We start from the raw sequence: 15,242 nt of genomic DNA, 5'->3' as shown, positions 1-15,242 counted from the left end.
TCTGGATGAGTTTAGAGCCTGGTTCCCTTTGCAGTGTGGTGCTGTGGGAGTGTTGAAAGCCAGGGAGACACAACATAGGACAGATGCTGCTGGAGAAGGACACGTGAGCGGAGGTGCACGTGGGGCAACCGGCCTGTCTGCCTGCCAGACCAGAGAGGTAAGGGTTTCCAGCTCCAGGTGATGGGGTGGGGTTAGAAAGGAGGCTGGCAGATTGCTCAGCCCCTCCTAATTCATACCACATCTGCTGATGACTGTGGCTTCATTTCCGGAAAAACCTCCCCTAGGGGCTGGGAGAAAATCTCCATGAAATCTGGCACCCCAGGCTTGCGGCTGGTGGATGGGGGAGGTGAGGCCAAGTGAAAAGAATCTGGGCAGGTGCCAGCAAGAAACTGGGGCCACTGGAGGGCATTTGGGAGATGTGAGCGAGTTCGGGCTCAGGGTCCACGTATCTGTGTGGCCTCAGAAGCACTGCGTGTGCCAAGTCATGGCTCCCGAAAGGTGGACATGTGGCCCTGGTGGCACCAGGGACAGTCAGGTGTTGCATTAATGGACATGTTTAAGGAAATGGTTATGTACTTTCATGTTTGCCTTCTTCCTATGACAAATGGTACTAATTTATTATCAATAGTAATGATTTTAAGCTTCCTTTAAAGTACATTTATTAAGCGAAAAAATGAGTCAACTTAAATACACACATATTTATCTATCTGTCTATCTATCTATCTATCTATCTATCTATCTATCTATCTATCGATGTAATAGTGGAGCTGGTACTCAGATGTGGCCCAAATCCCAAGGACCGGCTGGGATGGCTTGAATTTGGCAAGCACCAGTGTGGGTAGTGCTGAGTCCCCAACACAGATCTCTGGGTACTTTGGGGAGTGCCCAAATATTTTAAGCGGATTTATAATAAAAGAGGGAAACTGAAGCACTGGTCGAAGTGGTTTTGCCAGGGCCCGTCATTAAACAATCTCCCCACCAGGAGGTGCCAGAAAAAGGCTATCAGCAGGCCCCGACTGCCTTGGGAAGGGGCAACCTTTGTCTTCGGGGCCTGGCTGTCTGTCTCCCATCCCAGAGCCTTTGGACGCACCCCCAATTCCTCCCCTCTACCGCCCCGTGTAGAACATTTCCGTCCCATTCTTGAGTACCTTAGCAATTTGGGCTGGCGTGTTGCTCCTCCCTGGAGAGGCGTACTTGTGGTTTAATCTCCAAGTACAGGACAAAATACTTGGGTTTTGGTTGAAAAGTTCACAGCAGCATCCAGCGGGTGTAAGAGGGGGTTTGTGTTTGGGATGTTTTTAACCCTCTATAATCATCCCAGAGCCTCACAGGCCAGTCCAGCAATGCAGTGCCCTTCCCCAGCTCCCCAGTACGACCACATAGTACAGGACGCCTCGAATCTGATTCCCTGCTCGGCCACTGATGGGCTGTGTGACCTTGAGTGAGTGACTGTGCATCTCTGAGCCTCCATTTACTTGGGATAAAAGAGCAGCAAGAAAGCCAGCCTTCCAAGTGTGTTGTGAGGCTGCAGTGACCCACACGGAGCCCCTCCACTGACATCAGCCTTCCGTGCGGCCTGTCACCTCAACAGGTACCCTCCTACTCACCTTGGAGGATGAGGCCAGACTCTGATCTCCTCACCCACCCTGGAAGATGACGGAGGTTGGTACCACAGGAGAACAGCTCAGGCCCATTACTGCGACCACCCATCTAGGTAAGGAAAAGTGGGCAGGGTTCAAGGGATGTATGCATATGGATGTACATCATAGTAATATTTGTAATGATAAAAATTTAGAAGCAATCTAGATATCACTTCTCATAAGATTTACTCAATAAATCACAGCACTGCCATAAAGGGGAACACACTTTATGTTTACTGTACGTGTGTCTTTACTGAAAATGGTGGTTGACCACTCAGCTCTTACACCCCCCTTCCTCTTTCTTCTTGCCAACCCCACTTTGTTTAGGTATTGATCCCTTTCTGATGCAGCCGTGAGACTCCGGGGAAGCTGACCCCACCCCTAGATCCAGCAGAAAGCTCTACTTAATTGAACCCAGGGGTCGGCAAACATATTCAATAAATGACCAGATAGTAAATATTTAAGGCTTCGCAGGCCACACAGTGTCACAACTAATCAACTCTGATGTTGTGACAGGAAAGCAGCTACAGATGACACATAAATAAGCTTGGCCGTGTTCCAATAAAACTTTACTCACAAAGCCAGTGGGCCAAAGGTGGCCCACCCAGCCTAAGCCAATGGTAAACATCTAACCCCCATCGTGATTGGTTCAGAAACTCAATCTGACCCCCGTCAGTACCAAGCGTAGCCCTGGTGGGAGTTACCAGTCTGACCTTTCATGAGGAATGACCGGGAGGCCCTTTGTGGTCAGAGCAGGGCTCTCAGAGGAGGTGACAGTGGATCTGGGACCTGAAGGTGAAGAGGAGCTGTGGATGGGATCCTAGGTGCAGGCAACAGCAGGTGCAAAAGCAAGAAGGCTTTGTTCTCAGAAAGAGGCCCAGTGCCTGGGGCAGAGTGAGGGAGGGACAGAGCAGGGGGCAGAAGACCGGCTAGTGCTGGGCCGGCTGGCCTGCAGGGAGCGTGTGCTGTGGTCTAGGCAGAAGGGAAGCCATTAGAGAATTCATCAGAGAGTTTCCGTAAGTTATCTGGTGTCACAGGCCTCGAGAAACATCCAGAAAGTTACATGACCTGCGTTAATGGTCGTTATCTCTAGGAGATAATTGTCCATTCACATTTTGCTTGACTGTGCTTCTTAATTTGTCCACAATATACGTATGTTGAGAGTCAGAAAAATAAACGTGTCCTCAGCTTCATGGCTGTGCAGCTTGTGCTCTTGCACAAGGCCCCGTGCTCAGATAGGCCCTGCACTTGGCACGTTCGTCATCTTAAAATTCCTAATAAAGGTGTCCTTGAATTTGTATTTTTTACGTGAAGTCCGATGGGACAAGAAGCGTGCGTGTACGTGCCCAGAGGAGATGCGCACCGCGTGCACAGCTCCGTTCCATTCCATACGTGTTCGCTATTCCCCGTGACATCAGAATCCCCGGGTACCCACCACACGCGGCAGGTCAGTGAGACTCAAAGCAAGTCCAAGGCAAGTGTGTTACCTACATAACTGAGCCGTACTGGGGGCGCTGTCAGCTTTCTGTCAGAACCACAACTTGCTTTCAATGCAGAAAGAAGGCAAAGGCAGAAAGAAACACGAACAACCCAGCAACCCCCCCTCACGCGTGTTACTTCCTCGTATTAGTCAACCATTTACACTGAAAATGATGACTTGGAAGGAAAGGGGAAGACAGTATGAAACCTACGGTTCCTTCGCCTGTCAGTCCTTCCTTACTCACCAGTAAGCGGAAGGTGGAGAGTATCTGTAGAATGTACCAAGAAGTGAAAGACCCTCGCCCCTCAGTGTCGGGGGTGGACTGTTTCCAGGACCTGCTGTGGATCCCAAAATCCACGGATGGATTTTGGATAGATCCATCCAAAATGTGACTGTGACTGATGGATCCGTTCTATCAGCCATTCTATCCTTGGTTCTGCATCTGTGGATTCAACCAACCGGGGATCGTGTGGGTTTTTTTGTTTTAGGTTTTTTTTTTTTTTAATGAAAAAAAGTCCTCCAATAAGTGGACCTGCACAATTCAAGCCCATGTTGTTCAGGGTCAACCGTAAAACAGTTGAGTTCATTTTGTGCGGCGTTTCCACTCCTCTGGTACCCATGCATATATGAGCCAGGAAATAGAAGTTGTGTGATTTTGGTGATTCTGCTTACAGGTTACATGCTCTTCTATTTGTATTTAGTGTTGGGATTGCGCCATATAAAAAATAATGGCCAAATGCATGCCATTCATGAATTTAATATCCTATGAGTTTAATTGAATGTAATAGTTTAAAATTAAAATGTTTCCCTGTACTTAGAACATTAAGTTGGGAATAAAAAACACCGTACTAAGTCAAGAGAGAGAGACCGCAGAAGAAAGGGAAAAACCTTTATATTTTAGTACCTTTAGTACCTGTAGCAGCGCTTTTTTTCCTGCTGTTCGAACCAGGGCCCTGCGTTTTCACTTTGCACTGGGTCCCACAGGTTGTTCAGTGAGTCCCGTGTACTCTGGAGAAAGAAACAAGAGGAGAAATGTTCAAGGGTGCCGAGCAGGGCTTGGCCAGTGAGGGGCTGGCTCTGAGCCCAGGCCTGGCCTCCCCCTCCCAACATTTGCAGAGAGGAAGGAGCTGGGAGATTTGTTTGCACTCAGTCCACTTCGTCAAGTGGCCCGGCAGGCATCAGCAGTAACTTAGACTTTATCACAATATTTTCTTTGCCTCCCCAGACTGCACCTTCACCCTGAAGGTGAAGTTTGGGGAGGGGGAGCGGCTGCTCTGAGCTCACTCCCCGGGGTCCTCCTGGAGACGTACAAGCACAAAGAAAGCTCATTCTTCTGCTCTTAAGAACAATCAGGCCCTTTCCCTCTGTTATTTATTTTTTCATTTTAAGTCCAATTTAGAAAGAGCTGGGGGCCATGACTCAGTCCTTCCTCGCGCCCCTTGGAGAGGCTGCAGACGGGAGCATGGGGCCCAGCTAATCTCCAGGAGCAATATTTATGACCCTCTGAGAGGTGGAAGGCAGACACTGCACTGTCAGAGCAGCCAGGAGCTGTGGCCCTGGGGGAGCCCAGCACCCTCCAATAGGGACAGCCTCACCATCGCCAGCTCAGCTTCACCGCTAGGCTCCTTGGCTTCCGGGGCTAGCAGGGCTGGGGAGCCAGGGCAACAGGTGGCCAGGTGGCCTTTCCAGGGCCTGAGGGAGGGGTGGTGCCAACGGTACCCTCAAGCACCTTCCATGATGCCCCTCCCGCCCCGCCAGGACCAGATGGGAGCAAGCATACTCTGGAAGGAAGCCTTGTGCCTGGGGGGCCCTCAAGGATCAGGAGGAAAGGAATTGAGAGCAGGAACGCTGTCTGCTCCAGACGGTGGGATGATGTCACCCTCTAGGGGGTGGGGCTGTGACATTTACTCACTGGGCCATTCTGAAGCTTTCTCCAGTGTGGCCATCCAGCACACAGACAGAGTAGGGGAAGGAGCTTGGCTTTGCCTTCCCTAGGGGCAAGTTTGAATGCCGGCCCCCAGTCTCTGGAGCACCGCCTTCGTCTGGCTGATACAAGGAGGGCACATAGAGGTACTCCATGCATGTTAGTTTTACTTATAATCAAGGTGCCCCAGAACCTAAAATGTCCCGATTTTTAAATGTCAGTGTGTCAGAGACTGCTGTTTGTCCCCCAAATTTATTTTCTCCTTCTTCCTGGATAATGGCACTTCTGGATTTTAGCTGGGCTCAGCTAAAATCCAGAAGATGGATAATGGCCATCCCGAATAAGCTACACCTTCAGCAGCTATATGGTCTAGAAATATAATGTTATTGTTACGAAGGGGAAAGAAAAGGGATAAGCTGGTTTTGCTAATAGATTAAAAATTCTTTTTAAAAAAATGTATTTTATTGAAGTACAGTTGATTTACAATGTTGTGTTAGTTTCTGCTGTATAGCGAAGTGAGTCAGTTACACATATGTATTCTTTTTCATTACGGTTTATTACAGAATATTGAATATAGTTCCCTGTGCTGTACAGTAGGACCTTGTTGTTCATCCATTCTGTATGTAATGGTTTGCATCTGCTAAGCCCAGCCTCCCACTCCATCCCCACTGCACCACCACTCCTGCCTCGGCAACCACAAGTCTGTTCTCTGTCTGTGAGTCTGTTTCTGTTTCGTTAGGTAAGTTCATTTGTGTCGTATTTTAGATTCCACATACAAGTGATATCATATGGTATTTGTCTTTCTCTTTCTGACTTACTTCACTTAGTATGATAATCTCTAGGTCCATCCATGTTGCTGCAAATGGCATTATTTCAGTCTTTTTAATGGCTGAGTAGTCTTCCATTGTGTATATGTACCACATCTTTAGCCATTCATCTGTTGATGGAAATTAAGGTTGCTTCCATGTCCTGGCTATGGTAAATAGTGCTGCAGTGAACATTGGGGTGCATATATCTTTTTGACTTAAAGTTTTTGTCTCTTCCAGATATATGCCCAGGAGAAAGATTGCAGGATCATATATGGTAACTCTATTTTTAGTTATTTTTTTTGCGGTACGCGGGCCTCTCACTGTTGTGGCCTCTCCCGTTGCAGAGCACAGGCTCCAGACGTGCAGGCTCAGCGACCATGGCTCACGGGCCCAGCCGCTCCGCGGCATGTGGGATCTTCCCGGACCGGGGCACGAACCCGTGTCCCCTGCATCGGCAGGTGGACTCTCAACCACTGCGCCACCAGGGAAGCCCTATTTTTAGTTTTTTAAGGAACCTCCATACTGTTCTCCATAGTGGCTGCACCAATTTACATTCCCACCATCAGTGTAGGAGGGTTCCTTTTTCTCCACACCCTCTCCAGCATTTATTATTTGTAGACTTTTTAATGATGGCTGTTCTGACCAGAGTCAGAAGAGTCAAAACTACTATCTCATTGTAGTTTTGATTTGCATTTCTCTAATAATTAGCAATGTTGAGCATTTTTTCATGTGCCTGTTTTCCATCCATATGTCTTCTAGGAGAAATGTCTATTTAGGTCTTCTGCCCATTTTTTGATTGGGTAGTTTGTTTTTTGATATTGAGTTGTATGAGCTGTTCATATATTTTAAAAATTAATGCCTTATCGGTCACATCGTTTGCAAATATTTTCTCCCATTCTGTAGGTTGTCTTTTCGTTTTGTTTATGGTTTCCTTTGCTGTGCAAAAGCTTTTAAGTTTAATTAGGTCCCATTTGTTTGTTTTTCTTTTTATTTCCATTACTTTAGGAGATGGATCTGAAAAGATCTTGCTGCGATTTATGTCAGAGTGCTCTGCCTATGTTTTCCTCTAGGAGTTTTATAGTATCTGGTCTGACATCTAGGTCTTTAATCCATTTTGAGTTTATTTTTGTCTGTGGTGTTAGAGAATGTTCTAATTTCATTCTCTTACCTGTAGCTGTCCAGTTTTCCCAGCACCACTTGTTGAGGAGACTGTCTTTTCTCCACCGTATATTCTTGCCTCCTTTGTCACAGGTTAATTGACCGTAGGTGTGTGGGTTTATTTCTGGGCAAGGTAGGGTCTCTTAAAGATGAGGGTACAAAGGTTTATGACGTTGAGTATGAAGTAAGATATGCTTCGCCTGGGATCAGTGAGAAGCTCTGGGTACCTGGGGCCAACAGGAGGCACAGGGACCTCTGGCATGATGCATTTTAATCACCCACCTCCCATATCAGACACGATAGAGAGGGGGATACAGATAGAGAGGGAAGGGGGTCTGCCCCTGAGCAGACACCCAGGTAGCGGCAGCGCTGGGCCTTGAGAGAGGTGTCTGCACGTAAAACAGAAAATTGAAATATGCAAGGGACCCAAGGATTCCCTCACTCACGGGCTGGGTAACCCTCCAACTCCTTTGTAAGTAGCCTTGATGGGGAGTCAAGGGTCCCCAGGGTGTGTTGAAATGGGGTGGGGAGCCTCTCAGATTTCGCAGAGGGCCCGCCCCTGCAGTTTTCTGATCACAGCTGCTCTTGAGGGTCCCCTGGCCCCAGGCCCCCTTCAGCACACCTGACTCATGCCTCTGTCATCACAGGAGAGCTGTTCTCCCAAACAGAGGGAAGAGGCTGCAGTGTGCTCATGGGCAGCTGCAAATGAGGGGTCTCTGAGCTACCAAACGTCAGCAGAGCAAAGACTCTTTTTAACCAGAAGAGTGAGGCTTAGGAGGTTAGAAGGATGTCCTGACAAATCATTACTTCCCAGCTTGACCCACAGGTCGTGGGTTTCACCGTGTACTCTTCTCTTCTGAACCTAAGTCTTTTGAAGATGGAGGCAGGAGCACAACACATAGGAACATATCCTGGCTCTGCTACTTACTAGCTGTGTGACCTTAGATGATGTACATAACCTCTCTGAGCCTCAACTGCCTCATCTGTAAAACGCGGTAGATAGGAGTAGTTCCTTGGCAGGGTTGTGAAGATTAAATGAGTAGTGCACAAATCTTATTTGTTTATGAATTTTCATTATGAGTGTTGGATGAAACACTACAAATGGCTACTTTTGTTTTCTTATGGACAGTGTCCTTAACTAGTGTGTTGGTTTCCTATGGCCACTGTAACAAATTACCACAAACTTAATGGCTTAAAATAATGCAAATTAAGGATCTTACTGTTCTGCAGTTCAGAAATCCTAAAGTCGAGGCCAAGTTCCTTCTTGAAGGCAAGGCTCCGTTCCCTTGCCTGTCCAGCCTCCAGAAGCCTCCTGCCTTCTTGGCTTGTGGCTCTTCCCTCCATCTTCAAAGCCAGGAGCATCTTCAAATCTCTCTGTCATCACATCTCCCTCTCTGACTCCAACCCTCCTGTCTCCCTCTTAAGGACCCTTGTGATTAATCCAGGATAATCTTCTCATCTCATAATCGTTAACTTAATCGCATCTTTGAAACCCCTTTTGCCATGGAAGGAAACACTCACAGGTTCTGGGGATTAGCATGTGGACACATATAGGGGGCCATTATTCTCCTTCCACAACCAGTGATAGTGATTTAAGGGAACAAATGGGCCTGAGAAGCCATCTTTAAGGTGGCTGTTTGGATTGTCATTTTCTAAGATATGCAACAAAGGCTCAAATAACAAGGGTTAAACCAAGATTAATATCTTTTTTCTCTCTCTCTCTCTCCTCCCCTCCTCTAGCTCTCTATCTCTCGTTTTCTCTCTTTCTATCAGGTCCTCATTCTCTGTGACCTGATGCTCTGCCATCCCTAGGGGTGCTCCAGGTAACTCTCCACCACACCTGCAGACTAGCCAATGGGAAATGGGGGGAGGGGAGAGAGAGAGAAAAAAAACCCTCCCAACCCTCTTCCTTTTATGGACATACCCAGAAGTTGGAGCCTTGACTTTCAGCACCATCCCATTGACTGGAACTTGGCCACACAGCTGCAAGGAGGGTTGGGAAATATGGTCGTTCTAGGTGGCCACATGCCCAGTAAAAATGGGAGTCCTAGTACTAAAAAGGAAGGAGAATGTTAATATTAGGAGACAAATAGCAATTCTGCCATAGGGCTGAGAGAGGAGAGAAAACGGAGATCTCCGTCACAGACATGGGGCTGGAGGGGAGAATAAGCAGCTCCTCCCAGGCGGGAAGATACAGAAGCACCCATCACACACACAGTTAATAGCTTAGTCAGTTTCTAGTTTCGTTCCTCCTTCCTAAGAGGACCCCTGCTTTGGTCAAGATCACAAAGCACTTGGCTAAAAAGTTTGATCTCCCAGTCTCCCTTGAGACCGTGAACGTGAGCAGAAATCTGCTGGGGATATCTGGAACAGCTTTCAGCTTCCTGATAGAAACACCCTCCCTTCTCGCTTCTCTGGTCTTCCTCTTCCTACCAGAAGCTCAGGAGTTTCTGCAGGTGCAGCAGCATCTGTCAGACATGACAAAGGGGTACCCAGGGGGAGCCTGGGTCCTTGATGACACTGAGCCCCACCATCTGTGGACTGCCTACTGCAGACTTCCTTCTAGCAGAGAAAAGCAAACCCCGTGTTTGTTTAATCCTCTTTGCTTTGGCAATTTGGGGTCTCCCTGGCCTGACTGTTTGCCCTCTGCCGTTGTACATTATAGTGGGGCTTGCTGGTAGGTGTGCTCTGCCCACATATACACAGCCCATGGCTTATCGCACCATCCCAAGGAGAGGCCCCTTGGGGAAGGAAAGCATATATAGTTGCAGAAGAAACCCATGCTTCTTACAGTCATTAACCAAGTGGATCCTTTATTTGTAAATGCAAAACAACATTTAAGGGATCTCAGGAGACATAGAGAAAACAAACATTACAAAAGGGAAATATCAGGGCTTTCCTGGTGGCACAGTGGTTAAGAATCTACCTGCCAATGCAGGGGACATGGGTTCGAGCCCTGGTCTGGGAAGATCCCACATGCCGCGGAGCAACTAAGCCAGTGCACCACAATTACTGAGCCTGGGCTCTAGAGCCCACGGGCCACAACTACTGAAGCCCGTGTGCCACAATTACTGAGCCTGCGTTCTAGAGCCCACGAGCTACAACTACTGAGCCCACGCGCCACAGCTACTGAAGTCCACACACCTCGAGCCCGTGCTCCGCCACAAGAGAAGCCACTGCAATGAGAAGCCCGTGCACCGCAACAAAGAGTAGCCTCCACTCGCCACAACTAGAGAAAGCCCGCATGCAGCAATGAAGACCCAACGCAGCCAAAAATAAATAAATAAATAAATAAAACATTTTTTTAAAAAAGGGAAGGATCAAAGTGGATAAATGGAATATGTCACTCTAGAATAAGCAAAGAGAATTCAGGGAGAAGAAAAATCATTTTCATTCTACTTTGTATCTTCAGGAGGATTCAAGAGACAGTGCACTGATGAGAAGAGTTTGTTGTGAAAATGGAATAGTCAGAGAAGAAGGAATCAGGCTTGAAGATGAGAAATAGGATTACATTTGAAAGTTTCAATGAATGGGCTGAGAAATAAGACATGGCCAGTGATAAAGTTAGTGATCTGGAGGACAGAATTGAAGAAATCTCCCAGAATGTAAAGAGACGAAGCTGGAAAATGTAAGAGAAAAGTTGAGACAAAGAGGATAAATCCAGGAGTTCCAGATGCTATGAAATGGGAATTTCAAAAGAAGAGAGAGACTGGAAGGGAGGAAATAATAAAAGAAATGAGAGGAATATTTCCCTGAACTCCAGGAAAGGCTTGGGTCCTCAGATTACATGCTTCACCTGGTTCCATTTACAATGCATACCTGTAGACCTCAGGGAAAATTTTAAAACATTAAGAAAAAAGAGGCGGGACTTCCTGGTGGCACAGTGGTTAAGACTACATGCTCCTAATACAGGGGGCCTGGGGCCAATCCCTGGTCAGGGAACTAGATCCCACATGCATGCCGCAACTAAGAGTTTGCATGCCACAACTAAGGAGCTGGCAAGCCGCAACTAAGGAGGACATGTGCCACAACTAAGGAGCCTGCCTGCCGCAACTAAGACCTGGCACAACCAAATAAATACATATAATATATTTTTTAATTATTAAAAAAAAAGGGCTTCCCTTGTGGCGCAGTGGTTAAGAATCCGCCTGCCAATGCAGGGGACACAGGTTCGAGTCCTGGTCCAGGAAGATCCCACATGCTGCAGAGCAACTAAGCCCTTGCACCACAACTACTGAGCCTGTGCTCTATAGCCCGCGAGCCACAACTACTGAAGCCCATGCACCTAGAGCCCATTCTCCGCAACAAGAGAAGCCACTGCAATGAGAAACCCGCACATGGCAAGGAAGAGTAGCCCCCGCTCGCCACAACTAGAGAAAGCCCGCGTGCAGCAAAAAAGACCCAACGCAGCCAAAAATAAATAAATAAAATAAATAAAGTTTTTAAAAAAAGAATAAAGAGGCTACCCTACAGACTTTTGGAAATAATAATTTTTAAAGTGGTAAACTACCAAAGATTGAAAATCAGATTAACACCAGATTTGTCATCTACTCGGATGTCAGAAGATGATGAGGATACGTCTTCCATGTTCTGAGGGTAAAAGAGTTTCAGTCTAGGGTTCCTTATATAACTAAACAAAATAAAGATATTCTTAGACATCGAAGAATTTAAAAATTCACAGTCCATGTACTCTATTTGAAAACATTGCTCAAGGATTTATGTCAACCTCCTGAAAAAGAATCTAAGAAAGAGGATGGCATATACATTATTTAAAAGTGGCAGTTGACAACTGTACAGAAGAGGCAAAGAATACTAGAAAGAAACTAAAATACTATGTGTTATACCTGACCCTTGGAAGATTCTCCTTTGAGTGGTAAAGTTTCAGTGACTCGGAATCATATTTCCTTCTGCATGGGTTCATTCACACTTAATGAATATTGCTTACTTGGTGATGTCAGTGCTGTTTATTAGTTTTCAGTTTTTAGAGTCAGCCTATTGACAATTCAAAGAAGATTTAGTTCTAAATTCTAGAGCAGAATTATGAGAAATAATAGTAACACATTGAGACATTATACAGCAGGCACTGTTCTAAGCACTTAGTGTGAATTAACACTTTTAATCTGCATGACAACTTTATGAAGCAGAAACCATCATTATCCCCCTTTTCATTGAAAAGGAAACTGGAACACAGAGAGGTTAAGTAACTTGCTCAAAGTTACACAGCAAAACGTGGCAGAGGTGGGATATGAATACAGACATACTGACCTCAGGGTCCACAAAGTAAAAATAATATAACTAACGTACATAAGAGGGAAGGGGTAACAACAGACAGAAGTCAGAGTAACTACTCTATTTTCCTTATCTTTCAATGGAAGGAATTGTTCAATACAGTCTAGGGTTGATAAATCAAGAAGTAGAAGTAGATATACTGTTAAAGGTAAACTCTACCATCAGAAAAACTAGAAAACCCAAGCCAAGAATTGACACCCCTGGGGAAGTACTCAAGTACTCTGGTGGAAGGAGATATTTTGTGTTATGCTTTACTTTTTTTCCCCCCTCACATATTTATATTCTGAGATACTACATTTGTCTTCATGTTTGCGGCGAATATTTTATTATTGAAAAAAATATTTTATCATGTGCATGTGTTATTGCTATCATTTTAGAAACGAGTTCAATTTTCCAAAAAAATTAATTTTCTAAATGCGGTGAGCCATCTTGACAACTCCGAGCAGAAGTTACCCGTCTTGGAATAACAGTCAGGGTGGAGGGCCAGAGCCCACCTCTAGCCGCCGGCTCAGCCCATCTCCTCAGTTCTGTCCAGTTCAGCTTCCCTCCCACTCCCGGGAAAAGTTTGTCTGGCAAAGTCTTCCAAGCTCAGAACCTTGGCAGACGCAACATTCCAAAAGGGAGACCAAGAATCCTGGGAAATGGCTGTGTTCGCCCTTCTCCCCGAGGGCAACTGTGTTGGTTGGTGGGCTCTGGGAAAATCTAGAAGAGGAATTGCTGACACTGCAACTCAAATCGTCATCAGGGGCATTTAGCACATTTGTGAAACCCGACTTAGGTCTGGCAGCATCCTCCAGCTCCCTGGAAGATATTGTGGGGTGGCAGTCCCTGCAATGTTGGGGTCTCTTCACACTCACCCCTTGACTGCTCCCTGGGTCTTCAGTCCCTTGGCCTCTTGGCTCCTCCACCCATCAGTGTCAGGCCCCCAGAGCCCCCTCCAGAGTCGCTGCCCTGGCTGCAGGCCCCTCCAAGGGTTCCAGACTCTGCCCCAAGCAACTACACCCCTGCGGTCCTCGCCGTGAGTCACGGCAGGTCTGCTGTGCCGCCTTCCTATCTGGTGAACCGGAGATCGCCTTTAATTCCCTCCAGCTGGGCTCTGCAGGACTGAGATAATCTGTTCTGGCGCAAGAGGAAAGCAGAGGGTTTGTTGTGTCTTTGTTTCATTCAAATGGTTTGGATGATGACTCACTCCATTTCTTCTTTCTTTCTTTTTAAACCAGGGCACCGTCTAGAAGTCGTTTTTGATTAGAAGCTGACCTCAGAAGTACGCTCGCATCATTCTGAAAACATCTGACAGCACCACAGAAACCGACGCAGAATGAGAAAGGACACAGTGGACGAAGGCCAGGACCAGGCCTTTCCCACACGGCTCTCGGGGCTGTCATTGGCCTGAGTCAAAGTTGGGATGCTGTCCCCTGTCAGACCCCCGGATATCTGCATTGACGTGGGGCCAGCTGGGAGTGATAGTGGTGACTGTCATCATCGTGGTCGTCATCGCATGACACTGGCCGATACTACTGAGTCCTTATTACGTGCGTACGGCCCATGCCGTTCTAAGGGAGTTATCCATTCTCGCAGCATCCTGTCAGGCAGGTACCACTTGGCTTTGCGGTCTGAGTGGCATTGTCAGGTACTGCTCAGAAGCTGGGAGGTCAGGGTGGGTAGACCAGCGGTCTCTTTAGGAACACGAAGCCCCGAGGCAAAGCCAGCTTGGCCCTGAGGGAGAAGCTGTGAACCAGCGAGGTGGGAGCCGGTGGCCAGAGGTGGTGAGCAGGGCGTGAGAGGGGTCCAAGGTCAGTGTTAACAGCAAAGGGAAGCAGGAGGTTGGCTGCACCCAGGTGGAGGGCAGCAGAAAGCTGTGGCTGACCAAGGTCATGGCTCTCATTCACTGCTATGCCTCCCCTGTGTGCCAGCTGGTAGGCAGAGAGGTGGGCATGAAGCATTCACTTCCCCAAGTCCACAGGCTGTTGGAAGAGACAGGCTAGGAGAAACGGAGTGGGAGAAATCACCTCCAATCAGGGCATTCTGGAAAGCTCCCAGCGGGAGGCGGTTTGGCATTGAGCAGGGCCGGGGGTGGGGGTGGGGGGGGACAGGACCAGCACAGGAGGGGAGCGAGCACCTTGTGTGTTTAGGTGAGTTAAGCACCTGTGAGGAAGAGGTCGCTCCACGTGGCAGGGGTGTGAGCTGAGGGAAAGGGAATTCTAGGAAATCCAAAAGGTGGGTGAGAAAATACTGTGAAGGTCTGATCATAGTAGCAAGGATGACTGATACTGCAATAGAGGCCTGGCGTCTGGCATCCCTGTCGGGGGGAGAGGCAAGTGCCCCAAAGGCCTGGAGAGCTGAGCTGGCCACTCCTCTGTGAGAGCAGCTCCTTTGATTGGCCCCTAGTGCCTGCATCTCGTAAGCCCTTCTGTGGGGTGTTTGAATATTGATGAAGCGTCCATGGGTGGCCAATGTGTTCGTTTCCCGGGGCTGCTGTAACCAATTGCCACAAACCAAGTGGCCTAAAACAACCAAAATTTGTTCACTTACAGACCTGAAGCCAGAAGTCCAAAATCACAGTGTCAGCAGGGCCACGCTCCCTCCGAATGTTCTAGCTAGGGAGGAATCCTTCACTGCTTTTTCCGGTTTCTGGTGGCTCCAGGTATTCCTTGGCTTGTAACCTGAGAACCCCAAAGGCTTGTAGCCTCTGCCCCCATCTTTACGTGGCCTTTTCCTCCTCTTATAAGGACACTTGTCATTCGATTTAGCCCCCCACCCCGATAATCCAGGATGATCTCGAGATCATTAACAACGCCAAGAACCCTTTTCCCAAATAAGGTAACATTCACAGGTTCCTGGTGGATATTTGGGTGGGGGACACCGTTCAACCTACTACAGCCAATAAGGCCTATTTCCCCTCATCAAGTGGGAGCTTCCTGAGGATGGAAACTGTGCTCCTT

General features: G+C 47.6%; 2 long non-coding RNA genes across 2 annotated transcripts in view; both read left to right on the top strand.

The window, feature by feature from the left end:
- LOC112402960 (uncharacterized) overlaps nucleotides 1-14,344 on the top strand; it is a 179,010-nt gene extending 164,666 nt beyond the window's left edge. Inside the window, exons 5-7 of the long non-coding RNA XR_003003794.1 lie at nucleotides 35-157; nucleotides 1,592-1,714; nucleotides 13,521-14,344. This is a non-coding gene — a long non-coding RNA (uncharacterized LOC112402960). The remainder of the gene's footprint in view (nucleotides 1-34; nucleotides 158-1,591; nucleotides 1,715-13,520) is intronic.
- Nucleotides 14,345-14,509: 165 nt separating this feature from the next.
- The window catches only part of LOC112402961 (uncharacterized), a 930-nt gene continuing 197 nt past the window's right edge, over nucleotides 14,510-15,242 (top strand). Inside the window, exons 1-2 of the long non-coding RNA XR_003003795.1 lie at nucleotides 14,510-14,944; nucleotides 15,051-15,120. This is a non-coding gene — a long non-coding RNA (uncharacterized LOC112402961). The remainder of the gene's footprint in view (nucleotides 14,945-15,050; nucleotides 15,121-15,242) is intronic.

The sequence above is a fragment of the Neophocaena asiaeorientalis genome, unplaced genomic scaffold (assembly GCF_003031525.2).
Source record: "Neophocaena asiaeorientalis asiaeorientalis breed wild unplaced genomic scaffold, Neophocaena_asiaeorientalis_V1.1 scaffold606, whole genome shotgun sequence".
NCBI lineage: Eukaryota > Metazoa > Chordata > Mammalia > Artiodactyla > Phocoenidae > Neophocaena > Neophocaena asiaeorientalis.
Note: the sequence above shows the minus strand (reverse complement) of the source record. Positions and strands in the feature narration are given on the sequence as shown.